Raw genomic sequence first — 23,493 nt, forward strand, 5'->3', positions numbered from 1 at the left:
CTGCAGAGGAGGAGCACCTGCAGAGAAGGCACACCTGCAGAGGCTCACCAACATTACTAAGTAAGCAGAGGAAAGCCCATCTTTGTGCCCATGCTGGCCTGCTGGCTCCCAGGTGGCACCTCCACTTTTCAGTCCTCCACTTTTGCAGTTCTGATGCAGGCAAGAGCTGGACTGGGGAGGTGGTTCTGGACTGGGATCTCCCAGCGAGAGTGACCCTGGTGGCTGGGCTGCTGCCTGTACTGCAATCCATGAGAACAGGGTAGTGCCTTTAATTTGACTTCAGGGATTGAGAAGATGTGCTCAGGGGAGTGCAAGCTAACTCACTGGTTGGTTCACTGACTACAGTCCCTGCAAGGTTCTGTTCCCCTCCCCTATTCCTGGACAGGTGAAAGCTTAGGATGAGGACAATGGGCCCAGCTCACTGCAGGGGCTTCAGCCCCCGATTTTACATAAGTGCCTTCTTCCCCACATAGGGACATGTCGCTGCCTAGACTGCCTGAGTCTAAACCCCAGCTTAACCCTTCCTTGCCTCAATTTCTCTGACTCTAAAATGGAAATAATAAGAACACCAGTCTCAGGGCTGTGAGGATTATATGAGGTGATATAAACATGGCTCCAAGCGTCATGCCTAGCACAGAGCAAATGTTCAGTAACAGTGATGCTGCTGGTGATGATGATGATACTCATGCTGCTGTTGCTGCTGCTGCTGCTGATAATGATGATGTTGATGGTGGTGCTGTTGCTGGTGGTGATGATGGTGGTGCTGATGCTGACGTTGACATCGATGATGGTGGTGCTGATGCTGACGTTGACATCGATGATGGTGGTGGTGATGCTGACGTTGACATCGATGATGGTGGTGGTGATGCTGACGTTAACATTGATGATGGTGGTGGTGATGCTGATGTTGACATCGATGATGGTGGTGATGCTGATGTTGACATCGATGATGGTGGTGGTGCTGCTGACATTGACATCGATGATGGTGGTGCTGATGCTGACGTTGACATCGATGATGGTGGTGCTGATGCTGACGTTGACATCGATGATGGTGGTGGTGATGCTGACGTTGACATCGATGATGGTGGTGGTGATGCTGACGTTAACATCGATGATGGTGGTGGTGATGCTGACGCTGACATCGATGATGGTGGTGGTGATGCTGACGTTGACATTGATGATGGTGGTGGTGATGCTGACGTTGACATCGATGATGGTGGTGGTGATGCTGACTCTGACATTGATGATGGTGGTGGTGATTCTGACGCTGACATCGATGATGGTGGTGGTGATGCTGACGTTGGCATCGATGATGGTGGTGATGCTGATGTTGACTTCGATGATGGTGGTGGTGCTGCTGACATTGACATCGATGATGGTGGTGGTGATGCTGACGTTAACATTGATGATGGTGGTGGTGATGCTGATGTTGACATCGATGATGGTGGTGATGCTGATGTTGACTTCGATGATGGTGGTGGTGCTGCTGACATTGACATCGATGATGGTGGTGGTGATGCTGATGTTGACATCGATGATGGTGGTGGTGATGCTGACGTTAACATTGATGATGGTGGTGGTGATGCTGATGTTGACATCGATGATGGTGGTGATGCTGATGTTGACATCGATGATGGTGGTGGTGCTGCTGACATTGACATCGATGATGGTGGTGGTAATGCTGACGTTGACATTGATGATGGTGGTGGTGATGCTGACGTTAACATTGATGATGGTGGTGGTGATGCTGACGTTGACATTGATGATGGTGGTGGTGATGCTGATGTCAATAGTGAAATGATGATGTTGACGATGATGATGATGTGGTTGGTGCTGCTGCTGCCACTCTTGCTGCTGATGTTGACATTGACAATGATAATAATGCTGCTGCTGCTAATGATGTTGATGAAGAAGATGATAATGTTGACTATGTTGATGACGATGATGGTGAAGTAAAATTCCAGAATGAGGCCACAAGACCCACTCACTTTCCTGGTTTAGAAGTGAGGGGAATAAATGGGTGACTTGATGGGTAGAAGGGTGGTTGAGACGAAGTAAATCCAGCTCTACCGTGGTCATGATCAGCGAGGATCTGCAGAGCCAGAAGCCTCAGGGCACAGAACAAGGCTCCGCGTGGGGCATTAGGCCAGAGTGAATGGACTGGGTCTTTGGTCCTCTCCCTTCAGTGTAGGTCCTTGAGTAAGTCAGTCCCTCCCTTGTGATGCCTGGAAAAACTCCTTGAGGAAAGGCTCAGCTATGATTCCCCCAGCAACGCACCCCATGCCTGCTCACACTTGCTTCCATGAGGGAATCTTCAGTTTCAGGACCCAGCTTTGGCCTTGGATTCCGCCTCCCCTCCTGTTCCTGGGGGCATACGGTTCTTGCCCCTGTGGCCTTGCTGTTCTTGATGTCTCCCCGCTGACCCTGCCGTCTCTCTGCACCCAGTCCTTGCCCTCACAGTGCCCCCTACATCCACCACGGGTTTGGTCTGCCAGCTGGCAGCCCATGTGGCCACTTTCCTCCACAGCCTTGCCTGAGCTCAGCCTCCACTGCAAAGACCAGCAGTTCCAAGTGGGGTGGGGTGAGGGCTCTCTAGGGAGGAATTTGCAGACAGGGTGGAGGGAGAGAGGGAGAAAGGAAATGAGGGAGAAGAGCAGGGCCCCCAGGGCTGGGAGGGGTAGCCGGAGGCTGGCCTTGAAGCAAGAAGGGTTTGCTCTGCTTGCCTGCAGAATTTGGGGCAGAAGAGTCATGTGCTGGGTCCAACTTGCATCATGGAACATTTCCCAGGGAACAGGAAGCACTTGAAGAGGGGTGCTGCTTCTTCCTCCACCACAGCAGTGAAGACCTGCGCTTTCTGCCCGAGAGGTCAGATCTGCTGAGCTTGGCCTCCCCCAGAAGCCCAGTCCCCCTCCAGCCCTCCAGGACATCTGCTCTCAGCTTGGCTCTCTCTGCAGTCTACCACCACTCCCCCCACCCTCCTGCCCCCGGCAGGCCCATCCCCCAGCCGGCAGCAGAGCCCCCAATATTCCTTCAGCATTTGCTCTAACCGAGATCACAAACTGAGCTGGAGTTGGGGAGCTGAGGAGCCCCTTAGTGACAGCTTGTGTTTGGGCTCACCATGAAACACCTGGGAGCCAGGTGTCCTCTTTGCTCTCCAGTTCCAGCCAGAGCCTGGTGAGAGGAGAAGGACAGCAGCACCAAGACCCCCAGAGAACCAGGGTGCCCCGGCCTTCTTCCTCCCCTCTCCTCTGCGTGTGGTTGCACCCTTGTTTCCTCACAAGCCTCAGGGCTGCCAGAGGCAGACATGGGGCCCTCCCTGGCAGGCCGAGGAGCGGGCTGGGCAGGACACAGCCTCTGTCCCCAGCCCTGTGGCTTCAGGCGGGCCTGGACCTCTGTACCCCCACCCACGCTGCCCTCCCCAGCTGCCATGAGGACAGGCCCCAGCAGGAGGGCCCACCCAGTGTGTAGTGGCCGAGGCTCAGGTCAGCTGTGGCCATCTCCACAGCACTGGCCTGCGCGGCGGCAGGCACAGGGTTAAGGGCCCAGCCTGACTCCGCACTGCCTCCCTCCCTCCTCGAGCTCTCTTCCCTTTTGAAATGGCTCCCTGGTTCCAGAATGACTCTTGCTTCCCCTCTTAATCTGTATTTTACGAGTGAGAAGCTTTGCATTATGCAAATCGTTAGATAGGAACAGGTGACATTTCAGCAGAGAACATGAGCGGCCCCCGCGGGCAGCTGGCGGGGTGGGCTGCTGATTTAGACATTAGTATTTGTCACCAGGGCGGTGAGGGCGGCAGGAGGGCTCTGGCTGCAGCTGCAGCTGGCTTTTTACACCTTAAGGTGGAAGTTTGGGCAGGGCTCCGGGCCCCACAGTCCCCTTGGCCAAGCCATCTATGTCCAGCAAGCCCAGGAGGCTGGCTCGGTGGAAGCTTGGAGGCCCATGTGACAACGACGGCATTTATACAAAAAAATTTTCTTTTCTTTTACCTGTATGCCAGCACTACTCTGCGTCCTCATCCTCGTCCTCGTCCTCCTGAATGCTACAGCAGCCCCTGGGACAGAGCCGTTATAGCCCCACTTTACAAATGAGGAAATCTAGGTATTAAGAGATGACATTAGGAGCCCAGGGTCTCCCAGCTGCTGAATCCAAGCCAGATAGGCTGTGGGGGTTCCCAGGCCCCTCCCCACTGTGCCCAGGCGGGGGTCCACCCCATAGCATGGCTCAGGCGAGAACCAGCAGGGATGGGATTCACCCAGGGGAGTGCAGCTCAGTTCACGGGCCTTTCCTCCATCAGGGCCCACACCCTCGCTTCCCGCCTCCCATGAAGCCCCGGACACCAGGAGGCATTTGCACCCCTCCTCTCCACACCCCTGCCCCTTCCACCCCCATCCAAACAATTCCATGCCAGCCACCAAGAGTGCACACCTGGCTTCTCCAGAGTGCAGGGTGAGTGTGGGTGCAGCCATCATCCCACGGTTGGAAGCATCCACTGTCTGTTTCCTGGGAAGTTGTTTGAGAAGAAATGGACAAACAGAGACATATGGGGCTGTGGCCCTTCTCAGGGGGTACTCCAGCCCATCTTTCCATTTCTAGCCCCCACCAAGCCTGGCCTCTCTTCTGCCCCCTGAGCACAGACTGGGACCCCAGGGCAGAGTGTGCCTGGTGGGCCCTGGGGACTGTGGGCTGTGGTGGCTGCCAGCAGCCTTTCTCCAGGGCACCAGCTTTCTGAGGCTGTGAGCTATGCTGGCTTCAAGGGATGTCGCTGGCAGCCGCTGAACTGGGATCCACGGGAGGCCCAAGCACGCTCTGATGGCTGGGCTGCTCTTGTCTTTACGCAAGTTGAGTCGGTTGGTCCTACGTCAGCTCTGGGCGTGCGTGGCAGGTCTGTGGCTGCCGGTGGGTCCTGGCAGCCGGGCAGTCCAAGGCCTCAAGTCCAGGGCCTGAGGCCAGGCCCAGCTCTCTCTTGCCGGCCTCACCTCCCAGGTCTCAGGCTCTTCGTCTGTAGGACAAGGGGGTTGCCTTGGCTCCGTGCCCACTCTGCCCTCTGCAGAGGCTGTGTGCACTCCCTGGGGTTGCTCAGAGGCAGCTTCTGGGGCACAGCCTCCAATGGGCCCCTCCCAGAGCTGCTGGCCCTGAGCCTGGACTGTTGGGACTCTATAGACAGCTTCATCCTAGGCTCCTACTGCTAAGAGATGCCTGAGCCCTCGGGCTGAGGTGACCTCAGGAGACCTAGAAGGCCTTCCGGCTCTGAGAGCTGGAGCCTCTGGGTCCCAGGGGTGCTTGGATACGGGGTAGGAAACAACTGGAATGAAGGGGAGCTGGGATGAAAGGAGGGCTGGGCCTGGGATCAGGACGGTGGCCTCAAGCTCCCTATTGCTGTGCAATTTTAAACAAGGGGTGGTCATCAGCCCTGACTAACCTTACAGGGGATGGGGGCAGACAGGTGAGGGGAAGGGACAGTGCTGTGTGGGTGATAATGACGTCATTTGTGCGGTCCCCTCCTGTGCTGAGATTCAAAGTCCCAATCCTTGTCCCCCCGAGGGGAGGCAGGTAGACAGAGGGGGGACCCTGTCATCACGAGGATGAATTTCACCCATGGGACCCCCAGAAGCACCCCTCCAACTTCTTCACATGGCTGAATGATGGATCAGGAACACGCTTGTCCTCAGTGAGGATTTCTGCTCTCAAGGCAGGGCTGAAATGAATATTCAGGTGCCAAAGGTTAAGCGCTTGACTATGAGCCGAAAGGTTGGAGATTCTACCCCACCTAGAGTGGAGACAGGCCTGGTGATCTGCTCTGAAGGGTCACAGCCTTGGAAACCCTATGAAGCAGTTCTACTCTGCGCACATGGGGTTGCCGTGAGTCGGAATTGACGCGATAACAACTAATAACCACGACAGTAGACGCCTTGGAGTAAGGGCTGGCTGGGGGCCCAGGTCCTGGGAAACCCTGACATTTGTCATCCTCCTCCCAGAGGCTGGCCATCCTGGGGCACAGGGCTGGTCCATAGTGCTAACCGCCTGCCTCCCTGCCGCCTCTCCTCTTGCTGAGACCCCTGGCCCACCTGGTGTTCTGTGGGCTTGCCCCAGATGCACCCCAGCTCCAGGGCACTGTTTTGGGGCTCCGGGAGCATCCGTGAGGCACATGCTAGGGACACACGCCTGGCTGGCAGCTGGTGCTTGGAGGACACACACAGGGGAGGGCTGAGGAGTCCGTTCCACCCCCGCCCCCGCTGACCAGCCATCCTGGTCCTCGGAGGCCCTACTCCTCCCCGAAAACTTCATTCCCAGGGGGTAGATATGGTCCTTTCACTCTCATGTGACCCAGTGTGTCCAGTGTGACCCAGTGTGTCCAGTGGGGCTCTCTGGCCACAGAACTTAGGGTTCTGGCTGTCTGCATGGGGGTGGTCTTCAGGGGTAGGAAGAGGAGATGAAGTCATAAACATACGCAAACATGTATGTACTTGTCCATTCATTCCCCGAAAATTAGCACAAGGTGACAGCACAGAGGACACAGTCAGTCCTCCTCAAAGCATCCCCAGAGTCGGCCACTCAGTCACTCAACAAACACTGTACATATAGCGAAGGCCACGGTCAAAGCCAGGGCGAGGTCAGACCCACACTGAGTGGGTATGTGAGTCCTTACCGCACACCCAGCCTGTGCCGCCTCACCAATTGTATGGTCACACCTGAAGTCCCTGTGTGCCAGATGAGGACAGTGAGGGGGCTCAGGGACCTGGCCCAGGCCCTCACCATCAGGCTCCACACTCCCCAGGTGTCCAGCCCAGAACAAGCTCAGAACCAGAAGGCACACCTGCCCCATCCCTACTGTGCAGTCACCAACAGGGCTCCCCTCCGTTTTCTCTGTGCCAAATAACTGTCTCCCATTATCCATCCTCTGTGGTCCTGTTTCTCACACCACTGGTTCCCCCTTCCAGACAGACACAGGCACAGCTTACCCACCCACCCAAGACTCGTTGAAGTCCTTCTCCAAGCCAGGCCCTCTTGGGCTTCAGCCCTTCCCTTATGAGGTCTTCCATCTTGGAGGGTAAACCCGTAAAAGCCCGTTGCCGTCGAGTTGATTCTGACTCATAGCTACCCAGTAGGACAGAGTAGAACTGCCCCATAGAGTTTCCGAGGAGCTCCTGGTAGATTCAAACTGCTGACCTTTTGGTTAGCAGACATAGTAGCTCTTAACCACTATGCCACCAGGGTTTTCTCTTAGAGGGTAGACAGATAAAAATAAGAGACCCAAGAATAAAACCAGTGCAGCTAGTGGTGATGGCAAGGAATGAGCCAGCAAGAGGGCACGACAGAGGAGCATAGGGACCTGTGGTCCACCTGGAGAGTCAGGAGGGACACTCTCAGGAGCCCTAGAGGAGGGGGACAGTCCAAGCAGTGACTGCAGCCGAGCAAATCTTGGTGAGCTCAAGGCGGGAAAGGAGGCCCGTGAGGCTGGACAGGGCCAGAGGAACAGAAGGGCATCAGCTCATTGGAGGGGCTGCTGGGGCGGTCTGCCATCTCCAGAGCCTGCACGAGAGACTTGGATGAGACCCATAAGAGGCAGGAACACCATGGAATGGGGGGTAGGGAGGTCGAGAAGGCTACTCCAAAGCGTGTGTAAGCCCAGCCTGTGACCAGAGGTTGCCTGTGCCATAGTCCAGCCAAGGGAAGGGTTCTACTCACAGTGACACAGGTCAGGACCCCATGGCAGCGAGGGTGGCATTATCTCCATCATCTCCATCACAAGCAATAGCCCCGAGGCTCCTCAGGGTTAAAGTAATGGGGGCGTTGGGGAGGGGGCAGGTTTGATCCTCAGCTCCCATTCACAAGTGCCGCGGATTGAATTTGTCTCCCCAAAAGACATGTGGAAGTCCCAAACCGTGTATCTGAGAACATAACCTTGTTTAGAAATAGGGTCTTTATAGATCTTATCAGTGCCCTGAGTGGCACAAATGGTGAAGCGCTCAACGGCTAACCAAAACTTTGGTGATTCGAACCCACCCAGAGGCACCTTGGAAGACGAGCCCGGTGATCTGCTTCCAAAAGGTCACAGCCATTGAAAACTCTACGGAATACAGTTCTACTCGGCACACATGGGGTCACCAGGAGTCGGAGCTGGAGTCAACTCCATGGCAACTGTTGATACTGCAGACTAGGAGGGGAGGCCAATCCAATCTGAGCAATGTCCTCACCAAAGAGGAGAAGAAACACAAGACAGGGAGCCAGAGGAAGGACACCGTGGGAAGACAGAGGCCGAGATCGGAGCGACGCGTCTACAAGCCAAGGATGGACGCCGTCACTAAAAGCTAAGAGAGAAGCACAGCTGCGTTCTTTCTCAGCACTGCCGACACCCTGATCTCGCACTTCCGGTCTGGGGGAGAAAAAAAAAACATCGCTGTCGAGTCAACTCTGACTCATAAAGACCCTGCAGGACAGAGTAGAACCGCCCCATCGGGTTTCCAAGGAGCGCCTGGTGGATTCAAACTGCTGACCTTTTGGTTGGAAGCCAAGCTCTTAACCACTGTGCCACCAGGGCTCCCCTAGTCTGGGAGACACCAGATTTCTGTGGCTTTAAGGCACCCTCTCCATGGTACTTTGTTACAGCCACCCCAAGCACTAAGACAACAAACGAGGATGGGATGGACACTGGCCAATCTAGCCGAGGGCCCTAAGGACCCTGGCCCCGTGATTTGGCCCGATGGCACTGGCCAGGTTCTATGGCTGTGGGCATAGTCCCCAGGGATATACTGCCCAGGCTGGGCCTGTGGGCAGGGCGGGAAGCCTGAGGGTGAGCCTTGAGGGAGGCCAGGCTGCAGGTCTACAGATCCACCAGCCACCTGAGTCCCTTCTGAGGGAAGCGCCTGCTGTCTCCACACCTCCCACCCCGATCTCATCTTTGGTGGATCCTCTGTGTCTTAGTTTCCTGGGCTTGCTGTAACAACATACCACTGGGTGGGTGACTTGTAAGCTTGGACATCTATTGTCTCACAGTTCTGGAGGCTGGGAGCCCAACCCCTGGTGTCGCAGGGACATGATCTCAGTGGGCTCTTGGGGAAGACCCTTCCTCGTCTCTTCCAGCTCCTGGTAGCCCTGGGCGTTCCTTGGCGTTCCTTGGCTTGTGGACATATCTCCACATGGCTTCTTCCCCCAGTTCATCTTTCTGGGCCCCTCCTCCTCTTTCCTAGGACAGCACCAAATTGGATCGGGCCCTGTCCTACCCCACTGTGACCTTAACTGGTAACATCTTCAAAGAAAGACCCTACTTTCAAACAGGGTGGCATTCACAGGTATAGGGGTAGGACTTCCATCTACCTTTTTAGGGGACACTTGAGGGCCCTGGGCTGTGGTTGGCAGGTGGTCCAGGCCCAGAGCACTTGGGCGATGCCCAGGGCCTGCTGGGGTGGGCAGGTAGGCAGTGGGAATTGGCCTCCAGAGCCACTGCCTGGGACTTGCCCCCATCACTCACCGCTCATGAGCGTGGCCCTGTCCTTGGCTTCAGGAGGTGGGCAGGAAAATCATAAGCACTGTCCTGTGTGAGGAGAGATCCCATAAAGCAGACCAGGAGGCTCAGGGTGTCCACGTCTGGCTCTTCATCTGCCTGTCCTCCCTAGTGCCTGGGGCAGGGGGTGGTACAGGGAGGCTTCGGAGTGGGGTGGGCATCCTTCATCTGGCACAGGGTGTGGGGCCTTCTCAGTGGTGGGCACAGATGGGCGACCACCTGTCCCCTAGGCCCCAGCCCCCAGGGCAGAGGCTGGGGGAGGAGGGCCAGCATGGTTTGGGCTCCAGGCACAGAGGTAGGAACAGCCTGGCCCTCATCTTCGGTGCTTCTCCAACAAGCCACGCGGGGCAGCAGCCACGCCCGTTCCACTCTCCCCCGGAAAAAGGTCTGGCATACAGTGGCGCTCAATAAATCCGAGCATCCCAAGAATAATATTTATGAGCTGAGTAGACCAAGAAACAGAAGTGGACATTTCATTTTTTTTTTTTTTAATATAAAAGCACCTTTTGCTGGCTGAGGTCGCATGGAGTGGGGAGAAGGCGGGTCCCCAGGCCCCAGAACCCCTGCCCACCCGTGGCCAGGAGCCCCGCACTGGACAAAGCTCACAGGAGCTCCATCTTCTCTGGCGACAGAAACGTCCTCACTGCGTGTCTCTCCGAGCGGCACCCCACGCACTGCAGTGACATTTAAGATGAAAAGAAGAGGGAAATGTTCCCAGCTCTAATAGTGTACGTTCAGGTTTGAAATTAGCATTAGAAAAGGAAACACTCTCCCTTATCGCTGGGAGGAAGTCCGCGAGAGCGCCTAGCTCTTCCCTTCAAGCCGTGTGTCCCATTGTCTATTGTCAACAATCACTTACCTTCAGGCTCATAAATGTCATTCTTGGGATGCTCATAAACAGCCGTGTTCCCTTTTTAAATTAGCAAGTGGAGATATTTATGGGTTTCTATTAAGGGTGATGGGTGGGGGAGTCGCAGAAGGGAGATTGCCCAGCAAAGGTGGTGGGGAGGTTGTGACTGAAGATAAGATGCCTTCAGTCTGTGGGGAGAGGGGCTGGGGAGAGGCCTGCAGCAGCCCCCCGCCCCCACTCATGGGGCAACACCCACAGATGCTGGAACATTCGCCAGATTCCTGCGGTGGGCATGCGGCCTTGCAGAAGGTCCCGGGGAAGTTCGTGGCCTGGGCGCCTGGTGGTGCACTGCCCAGAATAGAGGGGGGTGCCGAGAAAGCAGAGGAGGGCTTCAAAGCCCAGGGTGAGATACCAAGTCTGGGGTTGGGTCCCCAATACAGTATGTGGGACCAGGACAGGAGTGCCACGCCTGGGTTATAACGCCCAGCGGATAGGTTCCACTGCGCAGGCAAAGGGGCGTGTGAGCACCCACTCGCCCTGCCTCCTGCCCGGGCTTAGGGAAAGGGCTTGCCGCCTCCCACACCCAGGCACAGCTCTGGTCCAGGCTCGGCACTCCGCACACTCACACACGCTCTGACTCATTCACATATACACACACTCAAACGTACATGCACTCACAAGGCTCACACATAACACACACTCACACATTCACATAGACACCTGCTCACACACAATCCCACACTCACATTCACATACGCACATGCTCACACACAATCACACGCAACATACACACAGTCACATACAGATACAATACTCACACATTCAAACACACACATACACTCTCACACACGTATGCTCAGTCATACGCACAGACATTCACACCTAAATACACACACAATCACACACACACATATTCACACACATACACACACACACACACATTCAAGCACCGCTCACATACATTCACACACATACTCACATTCAGACATACACAGTACACCCACTCAAACACTCACAAACACACTCACAATCCACATCACACACATATACACACACATTCACACACATACACACACTCACACACATTCACACATACACACTTGCCAACAACCCCAAAGGTGTTCTCTCTTAAATATCTCCCACCGCCCATCCCTTGTGAGCTGCTTTAAAAAAAGACTTGAGTTTTGGAATAATTTTAGATTTACAGAGAAGTCGCAAACACGGTGCAGAGAGGAGAGTTCCCGTAGGCCCCGCCCGGTTCCTGGCCCCCTAACGCTTCCTCTCCCAGTACATGGTACATTGCTCCCAGCTGTGGCAACAGCCCTGGCACCGTCCTGGTAACTAAGCCCAGACTTTGTTCCCATTTCCTGTTTTCCCAAGATGCCCTTCTGTGGCCCAGGACCCCACCCGGGTCACCACATGGTCTCCTTTTCAGTCTTCTCTGGTATGTCACAACCACAATAGCTCAGGCCAGGTGTCCTGAGGAAAGTCCTCAGGCTGGGAGTGTCAGATGGGGGTGAAGAGGCCCACAGAGGTGACAACTCCTTCTTACCTCCCACGGGGCACCTGACATGCCCGCGGCCTCACTGGGGAGCTGCCTTTGTCTGCTTGGTCAGGGTGGTGCTGCCAGGTCCCTCACCACAGAGTAACGGCTGCCCCTCTGTGTATGGTTCCCTGGAGCAAGAGCAGTCTACACTCGAGGCATGGGGGGGTGAGCTCCTCCTCCTGGAAGGGGGTCTGTATATATTATTGGGATTCTCCTATAGGGAAGTTTTGGAGAGGGGCAAGCCCCTCAGTGCCCCTACCACCCTGTGTCCTCACAGGGGTCTCTGGGGCCTCAGTGATGTCATCTCCCTGCCAGCCCACCCACCTTGCCCAGTCCTGACACCCTCCTGCTGCCGCTGGCCACCATGGTGGCTTCTGTGTACCCATCTGTCACTTCTCAGCTCCAGCACCCCTCCCCAGAGAGCCATCCCTGCCCCGTGGTTCCACCCTCTATCATTCCTGTCACCTCCTCACCAGTGTCTGCCCTGGCAGAATGCCAGCCCACAAGGCCAGAGACCCATCTGCCGAGGTCACTACCGTGCCCAGTGCCAGCAACAATGACGAGGACAGCTACTGTTATTCAGGGTGACTGTGCACCATGTGGGGTCCCTTCGTGGCTCAAACGGTTTATGATCAGCTGCTTACCAAAGTGTCAGCGATTAGAATCTACACAGTGACCCCATGGAAGAAATGCCTGATGGCCTGCGTCCATAAAGATTACAGCCTAGAAAGCCCTAGGGACCAGTTCTACTCTGTAACACATGGGGTCACCAAGAGTTGGAATTGACTTGAAGGCAACAGTTTTGTTTGTGTGTGTGTGTTTGTGTGTGTGTGCGTGAGTCAAGTGTGCTGGGTGCTGACCTTGTGGGAGGAGTGACGGGGTGGGAGCTGAGAAGCAAGTGGAGGTGAGTGAGTGGATGGGCAGGTGGGGGATGGAGTAATAGGTGGGGAATGGAGGGATGGAGGACGAGTAAGTGGGTGAAGGTGGGTCAGGGGCAGGTGAGTGGGTCGGGGGAGAATAAGTGGTTGAGAGGCTGTTGTGGTTGTTGGTGCCATCGAGTCGGTTCTGACTCACAGTGACCCTACGTACAACAGAACGAAACACTGCCCAGTCCTGCGCCATTCTCATAATCATAGTTATGCTTGAGCCCACTGTTGCAGCCACCATGTCAATCTATCTCATTGAGGGTCTTCCTCTATTTCACTGACCCTGTACTCTACCAAGCGTGATGTCCTTCCACAGGGACTGATCCCTCCTGATAACTTGTCCAAAGTATGTGAGACGTAGCCTCACCATCCTTGCTTCTAAGGAGCATTCTGGTTGTACTTCTAAGACAGGTTTGTTCATTCTTTCAGCAGTCCATGGTATATTCAAAATTTTTTGCCAACACCACAATTCAAAGGTGTCAATTCTTCTTCAATCTTCCTTACTCATTGTTCAACTTTTGCATGCATGTGAGGAATTGAAAACACCACGGCTTAGGACAGGTGCACCTTAGCCTTCAAGGAGACATCTTTGCTTTTCAACACTTTAAAAAGGTCTTTTGCAGATTTGTCCAATGCAATGCATCTTTTGATTTCTTGGCTGCTGCTTCCATGGGCATTGATTGTGGATCCAAGTAAAATGAAATCCTTGACAACCTCAATCTCCTCTCCATTTATCATGATGTTGCTTATTTGTCCAGTTGTGAGGATTTTTGTTTTCTTTATGTTTAGGTGTAGACCAAACTGAAGGCTGTGGTCTTTGATTTTCATCACTAAGTGCCTCAAGTCCTCTTCACTTTCAGCAAGCAAGCTTGTGTCATCTGTGTATCACAGGTTGTTAATGAGTCTTCCTCCAATCCTGATGCCTCGTTCTTCTTCATATAGTCCAGCTTCTCGGATATTTGCTCAGCATGCAGGTTAAATAGATGTGGTGAAAGAATACAACCCTGACACACACCTTTCCTGACTTTAAACCAATCAGTGTCCTCTTGTTCTGTTCAGACACTGCCTCCTTATCTATGTACAGGTTCCTAACGAGCACAGTTAAGTGTTCTGGAATTCCCATTCTTCGCAACATTGTCCATTATTTGTTATGATCCACACAGCTGAATGCCTTTGCATAGTCAATAAAATACAGGTAAACATCCTTCTGGTATTCTCTGCTTTCGTCCAGGATCCATCTGACATCAGCAATGATATTCCTCATTCCACGTCCTCTTCTGAATCAGGCCTGAGTTTCTGTCAGTTCCCTGTTGATATACTGCTACAGCTGCTTTTGAATGATCTTCAGCCAAATTTTACTTGCATGTGATATTAATGATAACTTCCGCATTTGGTTGGATCACTTTTCTTGGGAATAGGCATAAATATGGATGTCTTCCAGTCCATTGGCCGGGTAGCTATCTTCCAAATTCCTTGGCATAGATGAGTGAGCACTTCCAGCACTGCATGTGTTGGTTGAAACATCTCAATTGCTATTCCGTCAATTCCTGGAGCCTTGTTGTTTGCCAGTGTCTTCAGGGAAGCTTGGACTTCTTCCTTCAGTGCTATCGATCCCTGATTGTATGTTACCTCCTGAAATGGTTGAATGTCGACCAGTTCTTTTTGGTATAGTGATTGTGTATTCCTTCCATCTTCTTTTGATGCTTCCTGTGATATTTAATGTTTTCCCCGTAGAATCCTTCAATATTGCAACTTGAGGCTAGGGGATGGGTGAGGGAATTGGAGGTAAGTGGATGGATGGAGATGATGGCCTGGGGTGGTTTGGTGAGAAGGGGGCTGGGGGATGAGTAACTGGGTAGGTGGGGAGAGGGTGAGTGGGTATATGGGGAAGGGATGTAGGCCAGCGGGGTGGACAGATGGTAGTCAGTGGGTGGCAGGGGCTCAGTGGCAGCTCTGGGAGGAGGAGAGAGACCCCCTCCCCCACCATGAGTGAGCATGCGGGCTGCCGGACTTCTGAGCAGGCGGGCAGGTGCGAGCCCGAGGCTACAATGAGACTTTGTCATTAGTATTGCTCTCAGTCTCAATGAACTTGACATACGAGGTTAGAATGTCCAGCATGGACAGGTTACAGGTTGCATCCTGTTTTACAAAGATACTGATGGAGGCTTCCTAAACAATTGGCTCTTGGAATGTGCCTCCGCTTTTCAAAAGAAGACTGAGAAAGGTGGCCCTTGGCTAGGCAAAGGCGCCCATCAACCCTGGACAGAGGAATGGGATGCAGGGGTCTCTCCTGCAAGCTGGCCATCCCCTGAGCACGCACTGCCTGCCAGCCCTGTGGGGACAGAAACTGGCAGGGTGGCCCTGGGCACACCCAGCTCTGTGTATTGAGGGTGTCCACTCCCCAGGGAGGCCTGGAAGAAGTTCTGCTGTGATGGACATAGCCTGCCATGGCACTGGGACCCCAGAGGTGGGTGTCAGCCACATCACCCAAGCTCTCTGACCCCAGCTTTCCCTCCACCCGGTTTAGCTATCCATCCCTGGAGAATGCACACTGGCTGGCACTCTGCGTTGTCCTTGTTCATCCTGAGCTGAGCGGGGACTTTGATGGGCACGGATGGCCAGCAGGTAGGCTGGTGAGAAAAGTCACTCGGCCCCAGCAGTGTGGTGGCAGGAGGTGCTGCTGGAAGCAGGGAAACAGGCCCGAGGGGCCTCACTGTGCCCAGGGGAGGTGGCTGAGCTCTGACCAGCCAGCAGTTGTGTCCCACAGATGCTGAGCAGGAAACGGCCGAGCTGGGCACTGCCTTCAGGGTCCCACGGACAGCAGGACGGTGGGTTGGCTGCAGATAGATGGGCAGGGCCCACCACAGGGTCCTCTCCAAAGGGGGTGGGTTCTGCCTCTGGGCAGCCCCCCACTCTGCCCACTCAGGGGCCTGGGGGAAGGCTGGTCCTTGCGCAGGAAATGGATTGTCACCCTCTAGTCTAAACCAATCTCCCTCCCTGTCACAGTGCATTAGGGGAGCAGGGACAGGGACAGGTGGGGAGAGGGCCATGTAGGGACGTGGCCTGGTGGGGACAGGGCCAGGTGAGGACAGGGTGAGGTGGGGACAGGGCCAGGTGAGGACAGGGTGAGGAAGAGACAGGGTGAGGTGAGGACAGAGCAAGGTAGGGCCAGGGCCAGGTGAGGACTAGGTAAGGTGGGACCAGGGTCAGGTGAGGACAGGGCTAGGTGGGGACAGGGCCAGGCGGGGACAGGGTGAGGTGGGGACAGGGCCAGGTAGACAGGGCCAGGTGGCAGCTGGGACCTCCAGGTGGGTCAGGAGAGGGAATTCTCTTTGAGGAATGGAAAATCCGGAGCCAGAGCAGGCCCGGATATGGCCCACTCCAAGGCTGCCCACTCCAGAGGCAGAGGGGAGAGTGCTACCCTGCACCCTGGGTGCAAATGGTGCCCCCTTCTGATCCAGGGCTCTGAGGCCTCCTCCAGCTGCCCTGCAGAGTGGGGTTACCCAGCGCACCCTGGAACGTCACATGTGGGTTTGACCCCCGGGGGGTGGGCACTGCAGCCTCCTGCCCCAGCCGCCACCACCACGGCCCCCGCCTCCACCTCAGCATCCTGCAGCCACCAGCTCCCTGGACTCCCGGCATCCCGCTGCCACGATTCCACCTTAAATGGCTTTGATCGGCCAGTGTACCGGTGAACGCATGCTAATATTGGCTCCAATAAAGAGCAAATCAGGACCCAACTCGACTCGTCTTATCGCACAGTCAGAACTGATGGCTGCAGAAGTCATAAAGATCCCATTTAATCTCGCGCCTATCTATCACCGCCGACGTCTTCATCCTCTTTGTGCTGGGGTAATATGTGCTCATTACGAAAGCAAAACGGAGCTGGCATGAATAAGCGCCGATGAAGTGCTCACCGCCATGTGACAGCGTGATCGGTGGCGGCCGTAATCGGAGAGAATCGCGGGCGAAATTATTCCATAACCGTGATTTGAGGGGACAGCCCGGAGCACCCCACAGCTGCCAGCAGCGGCGGTGACGTGTCCTGATAAAACATCCTTCCCAATTTACGGGGCCGCGCTTGACTAAGCCGCCGTGGCACGCGTTGTCTAATCATGCCATCAGCGCCCACCACGCTCGGCTCAATTGGGGCTCAAATGAAAGGAGATTGGAAAACTACCCTCAATTGAAATTACATTTGTAAATGAGGCAGAGTTTTCTGTTTGGAGCGGGAGCGTTAAAGTAAAGCTGCAGAGAAGTCGGCACAGGGGACAGGCGGGTAGGCGGGTAGGCCAAATGGCCGCAGGGGCAGCTGGGTGCTGCCTGTGCCAGGGGCTGGGCAGGGGCAGGGAAGGGCCAGGGCCGAACTCAGGGGGAGAAGCCTGGAACCGCATCGGCCCTGGGGAGCCCCTGAGCTGGCCTGATATGCTGGAGCCAGGCCTTGGGTAGCACAGACTCTCTGAACCCGACATTCCCATCTCTAAAGCATGGCCCCCTCGTGGGAGCGTGGCAGAGCCTGGGCCCTGGGTCCCCTCTGCCTTCTAGAGCTGCTGCTGCCCAGCCAGCCTGCCAGTGTCCTCTGCCTGCACACCTGGCCCTGACCACCTCTCTCCAGCCCTCTGTCTGTCTGTCCATCTTCTTGGCCCCATCTGGTCTTGCTCTGGCTCTCTCCAGCTGAGGCTGCTCAGCCTGTTGCCAGCACCTCCCACCCAGGAGGCAGGGTTTGTGCTGAGGATGGGGCACAGCCCCATGCAGGGGGTTGGGGCAGTGGCCCGGGACTGGACCCAGATCATGATCATGGAGACACTCGGAGTGAGAGTGAAGTCAGCGTGCACCACAGCAGGGAGAGGAAGGAGGGGAGGCTGGCCTTGAGCAAGGCGGTGCCAACTGGATGGATGGCCTTGACTTCAGGAGGGTATGTTCCCGGGGTTTCAAGAACCAAGCGCCCTAGTGAGGTTGGGCACAGGGAGGTGGGGGCTGTTGAAAGCTGTCCTGGAAGCCTCCAGCCCTAGTTCTCGCTCTGCCAGTGGTGGTCCTAGAGTGGATACTAGCGAAGCAGGGAGAAGCTGGCCAGCAGCCTCCTCTGGGTTTGCTGTGGAGCAAGACAGCTCTGTGCAGTGTCCTCGGGTTCAGGGGTGGCCTTGGGCCCCCCAGCCAGCTGCTGAGAGGCCAGAGCAGTCCCTGGCAGCTGCCCGGGCTCTGGGCCACCGCGTCCAGCCCCCAGGACTCACCTGCCCGGCCCCCCCCCCCCGCCACCTTTCGGGATGCCGGAGTGGCCGCTAGCAGGGAGGTGCGGGCAGCGCCTCTTCACAGGACTTTATGTAAATCAAGGCCTAATTAGCCCATCCAGCATTTGTGTAGAATATCATTTTTTTAATTACCGGCCCCGGGCAGGTTCGGCAGTCGCCTGTTGTGGGGCCAATTACCATAAATCCCCCGGTAACAATTAACAATGTTGGAGCCTAGCGGCATGTATTTCCAATGTTATAATTATGCTCTGCGAGCTTGTTAATTGGCCTATCTGACTCTTTACTTTTTATGCTGCTCATCTGCTCATTACCGAGGCCATTTAATTCAATTAGCACCTTAATTAGAGGAACAGCCTTGGCCTGTGTCGGGGCCTTGTCAAGGAACCGGCTTGATGGGCAGAGACAAACACACAGGTTCCATAGGGAGACGGGGGTGGCCGCGCAGGCCGCTGGGGGCCTGGGGCCGGGGGCACTGCTGCCAGGGTGCAGCCTGGCCCCCCTCAGACCCAGGTCCTGTCCAGGGGGCCAAGGAAGCCATGGGGAGCAAGTCCTGCCCCCTGTCAGTTCCCCCCACCACCACCATGACCTTCAGGTGACTCTGGAGTCTGTCCCTCCCAGCCGCCAACACCCTCAGACCACCCCCGCCTCAACGGACGCAGCCCCCCAGGCTGGGTTGTGTTTTGTGCCAGTCTACTGAAATCCCTATTCCCTGCCTATTAATTCTCCTAATTAGAATTAAATGAAGCATGCTAAATTGCTAGATTAACCAATAATTAAGAAGCCACCGCACTAAAACTGAATACCCCAAGCAGCCGGCCGCCCCCGCCTCCACCTCCCTGCGCCGGGGAGGGGGCTGGGCTGTGCCAGCCGGGAGCCAGCGGGCAGCATCGTGCGGGCACCAGCTGGCCACGCGAGAGACCCGAGAGGCGCTTCAAAGAGGCAGCGCAGCAAGACGAAGCCTCTCTGCTCCGTCATCTCCCCACCCTGGCCAGCTGCCCCCGGTGCAGCGGGACACGCCCACACTCATGCCCCTGTTCCCACCCTGGGAGACGCTGCCTCGAGCCTCCCTCGTGTCCTGCAGACCCCAGTGAGTCCAGCAGGACACCCACGGGTGGGAGTTTGTGTGCAAGTTGGCAAGCGGGTGAGGGTGTCTGAGTGTGTGCTCACAGGGTATGGGTGCGTGAGCATGTGTGAGAACATGCACTTGTGTCTGAGGGTGTGAGCGTGACTCTGTGTGAGTGGGTGTGCACGTGTGTGTTAGTGTACTGTGGCAGCAGAAGCGGGTTGTGGGGTGTAAGTATGTGGAGGGGTGTGAGTGAGGCTGTGATGGTGTGCACGCCAGTGTGTGTGCGTGTGCACTGGGTGAGTGTGCGACTTTGTCAGCATGCTCTCATGAGTGTGTGTGAGGCATGTGGGTGAGTCAACATGTGAGGGTGGCTGGAGGTGCACGTGTGTGCATGTGTGTGCACACCTAAGTGTGAGGGAGTCAGCACATGGGTGTGTGCATGCGTATGAACATCTGTGTAGGTGTGCACACACATGTAAGCGTGGACATGTGTGTAAATGTGTGAGCATGTGTGTTTGAGTTTAGGTGTATGAGTGTGGATATGTGTGTGAAGGTATGAACATGTAAATGTGAGTGTGAATTGTGTGTAAATGTGTGAGCACATGTGTGAGTGTGGGTGTGTATAGTGAGTGTGGACATGTGAGTGTGTCTGTGTGAAGGCATGAGCATGTGAGTGTGGGTGTAAGCGTGAACATGTGTGAGGGTGAACACGTGCATGTGGATGTCAGAGGGTGTGTTTGCAAGTGTGGATGTGCACGCGTGAGTGTGTGTAAGTGTGAACGTGTGCATGTGGGCGTGGGGGTGCTCACCTGTACACCCCCAGGGTGGTCCCACACCTCCCCAGCGGCCCTCCCTCAGCAGGCACCCGAGCAATGCTGAGTGCACCCCAGGACTGCTGAATTGGAAGAGGCTGATCCCAGACACGAAGCAGCGCCGGCCCAGACAGGGCAGCGGGAGTGGCCTGTGGTCACACGGGTGCCTGCTGGCCTTCCAGGTCACCAAGGCGGGGTCTGCTTCCAGCCTCACCCGCGAACCTGTGCCTCCCCCAGGCTGTCACCTTCTCTGTGCAGCCTCCCAGAGGACATAAGATTTGCAGACGTGGCCTGTTGCAGGTAGAGGGGACCCTCATGTTGATGCCTCCGCCTCCCCCCACCCCCTCCCAGGCTTACAGGACCTGGCCCGCGGGCGGCAGTGAACATGGGTGATCAGGGATCAAGGGAATAAACAGCTGGGGATCTCGGTGGGGAGAGGATTCTGGGAGGACGCCAGGAGAGGGCCTTCGGGGGAGGGGTTACTGGGGGGCGTGGCAGAGGGGAGCTCCCCGGCGTTACCAGGGGCTTTATGTGGGGAGGGAGGGGGGGACGAGTGATTTGGCAGAACAATAAGAACAACAATAAATGCTCACCTGCCCAGAGGCTCCTCAGGTCCCAGGTTCGAGCCCCCTGCCTCCCACGCCCACTCCGTAGATGGGGACCCAGGGGCCGATTACCCAATAAACAAGGTACGCATGGGTTTGCTTGTGCTTAGTTACTAATCTGTAGTGCATAATTTCACCTGTTTTTTGCCACATCAAAAATGTGATGAAACCCAGGTGAAATTGTGCACTAGGGATTACTCAGTAAACACAAATAAACCCGTGCGTACCTTTCTTACTGGTTAATCCGCCCCTGTCGGGACCCCCTAACACGAACCCCCGCTGCAGACAAGGAGATGAGGCTCAGACACAGGAAGGAGCGTCCAAAGCTAGACCCCGGGGGCCCAGAGGAAAGGCCAGAGTCGCCCCTCACTAGTGGCCCGGGGAAGGGGTGCGGGGCGGTCTGCTGGGAGGCGGGCGAGTTGTCCCAGAACTGCCTTGCGCCTCTCCCTCCCGCGCGGAGCCCCCTACCCAGAAGGGCTACCCCCGCCAGGCTCCCTGTGGTCTGAGGGCCCTGCTTCCTGAGCCCAGTGTCCCCTCTGCGCCCCTTCCCCAGCTGTGGCCCGTGGAGGCGTAGGGGCTGGTGCTCCCCCCCCCACTGCCCCCGCGGTCCTGAAAGCCTGTCTCAGCCGGAGGGTCCTGGCGCCGCGTGTCCACAGGGAGCCCCCTGGTGGTCACTGCTGGGCCTTGCAAAGGGCCGCCGCGCCCAGGCCCTGCAGAGTCCCCTTCACATCCCCTGGCCCTCAGGGCCCCCCAGGGTGCGCTCTGTGGCATGGGGACCAGCACGTTCCCCCCCCTTAAGGACCAAGCACCATGTGAGTGCCGAGTCCCCACTCTCCACACCCCACCCCTTCTGTGCTCAAAGCCAGGGTCACGGATGGGGGTTTGTATCACAGCCTCCACGGCCCGCTCAGCCAGGATAAAAAAACAATGCTGGTTTTCTAGGGAAACCTAAGCTTGACTCCACCACTCTGCCACCTGACTTCCAGCTGTGTGTGTGGAGACGCAGGTCTCTAACGTCTCTGTGCCTCAGTTTCCCATCTTTAAATGGGTCCCACCTCCCAGGGATGCTGTGGGGACTAAACCAGTGAGTACTTGAAACACCTGGAACACCACCTGCCATGGACAGAACAAGCAATACACGTGAGCTGCTGTCACACTTGTCCCCAAGGTCCTTTGTCACCTGACTTTCCCAGTGCAGGAGTGTGTGGTGGGGGTGTATCTAAGTGAGAACAGGGGCAGAGGGGGAGCCTGGCCCCAGCTGCAATCCCAGGGCGGAACCAGAGCGGGGTGACTGTGGTCGGGGCTCTGTGCCTCCAATGGTTAGATTCCCAGGCCTCTGGCCAGGGGAGGGGCTGGGGGGGCGGGTGGCAGCTCACAGCCCTGCTGGGACCTGCCTTGTTGAGGGAGAGTCCCTGCATTACAGTAGAGCTTAGCTGGGGTCACAGATTGGGGGGCCGATCCCAGGGCAGATCCTCTGCTTCCCACGTGGGCTCAGCGCCCACCCAGTGCCACCATGGCGTCAGCTGCGGTGGGGACATCCGTCCCTCGAGGCAGGAGCATCATTCCAGGGGCTGCACGGCTGTAAACGTCCGCATAACGGCCCCGCTGCTGCAGCCGAGAGATATTGACTCCGAGGAGAAACAATGGCACGAATAAAATAAAAATAAAAAAGTTAATTATCCTTTGTGTTTGTAATTTAATTAAAGGTGCAGTAAAGTTTTACTGTTTTTCCAGGTGATGATGTTTAGAGCCTCGAAAAGCTATTTGTGCTGCCGAGATTAAAGTGCATTTTAAAATGTTCCTCGAGTACTTTCACATTTGTTGATAGATTTTTAAATTAAACTTTAAATTGTAATCTAAATTACCTCCAACAATTCATGGTCCCTGTAATGAACTCCCACTGTTCCTGCTGTCATCTGTTGATGACGGAGTGCCAGTGGGGCCCGCGCGGCCGTCGCCACAGCCCCAGTGCCCAAGGAGCTGTGGTCCAGCAGACGCCAAATCATATCTGCCTGGGGCCGGGCACCGGGCCAGGCAGGTGGCAGGCGGCCACTTGGCCAGGTCCACCGTGAGGAGCCTCAGTGTGGCCGTGAAGAGCCGTTTGTTCCTGCTTCGAGACTCCCACCCACCTCTGACTACAAAGAGAGAAAAATGCATCAAGCTGGAAGATTCTAGAAGCCCACAGGACACCGATGTGGCCAGTAAAGATCTCCTGGGACTTTGAGGGCAGCTCAGAGCTGGAATTCAAGGCAGAACTGGGCAGCACATTAGGGTAGGGAGAAAATGTCCCCGGGCAGAGCAGGCAGCGCCCCACCTCCTGCCCAAAGGCCCCCTCCTCCAGGCAGCCTCTTCTGCTTCCCCTGCTCAGGCATCCTGCTCTCCTGCACCTTGTATATAGCAGGTGTTCAGATGGGGCAGAATTAAATGATTCCCCACTCCCCCACTTAGAGAAATGAAGGCTAAAGGCAAACAAACAAGAACAATATTGAGGTCTTCATTTTCTCCAAACCCATTTTCCCAAATTGGTCTTTTTTTTTTTTTTAAGTTTGTTGGCTGAATTTTTTTTGTATTTTCTTTATAGTCTCACCGCATCTTTAACTTTACAGGCAAACCAAGTTAGACCTTCAGTGTGTGACTGTGTTTCTGAGCAGGCAAAATAATTTCCCAGCAGTGACGTGGAGCTAATCCACTGCTTGAAAATAACACGTAGAGAACAAAGTCTGGGCCTTCTTTTCAGGAGCCAGGGAGATGAACAGCGGGACAGCAGTGACACGCTGGGCTCATCTCATATTTTCGTGTTGCATATTTTTTAAAATAGACCTTATTTTTTAGAGTGGGTTTGGGTTTACAGAAAAATTGTGCAGTAAGTACCAAGCGTTCCCATATATCCCTCTTTTCCCCGGCACATCGTTTCTCCCATTACGGTAGTCCTCCCTT

This window comes from Loxodonta africana, chromosome 5 (genome assembly GCF_030014295.1).
Source record: "Loxodonta africana isolate mLoxAfr1 chromosome 5, mLoxAfr1.hap2, whole genome shotgun sequence".
In the NCBI taxonomy this organism is placed as follows: domain Eukaryota; kingdom Metazoa; phylum Chordata; class Mammalia; order Proboscidea; family Elephantidae; genus Loxodonta; species Loxodonta africana.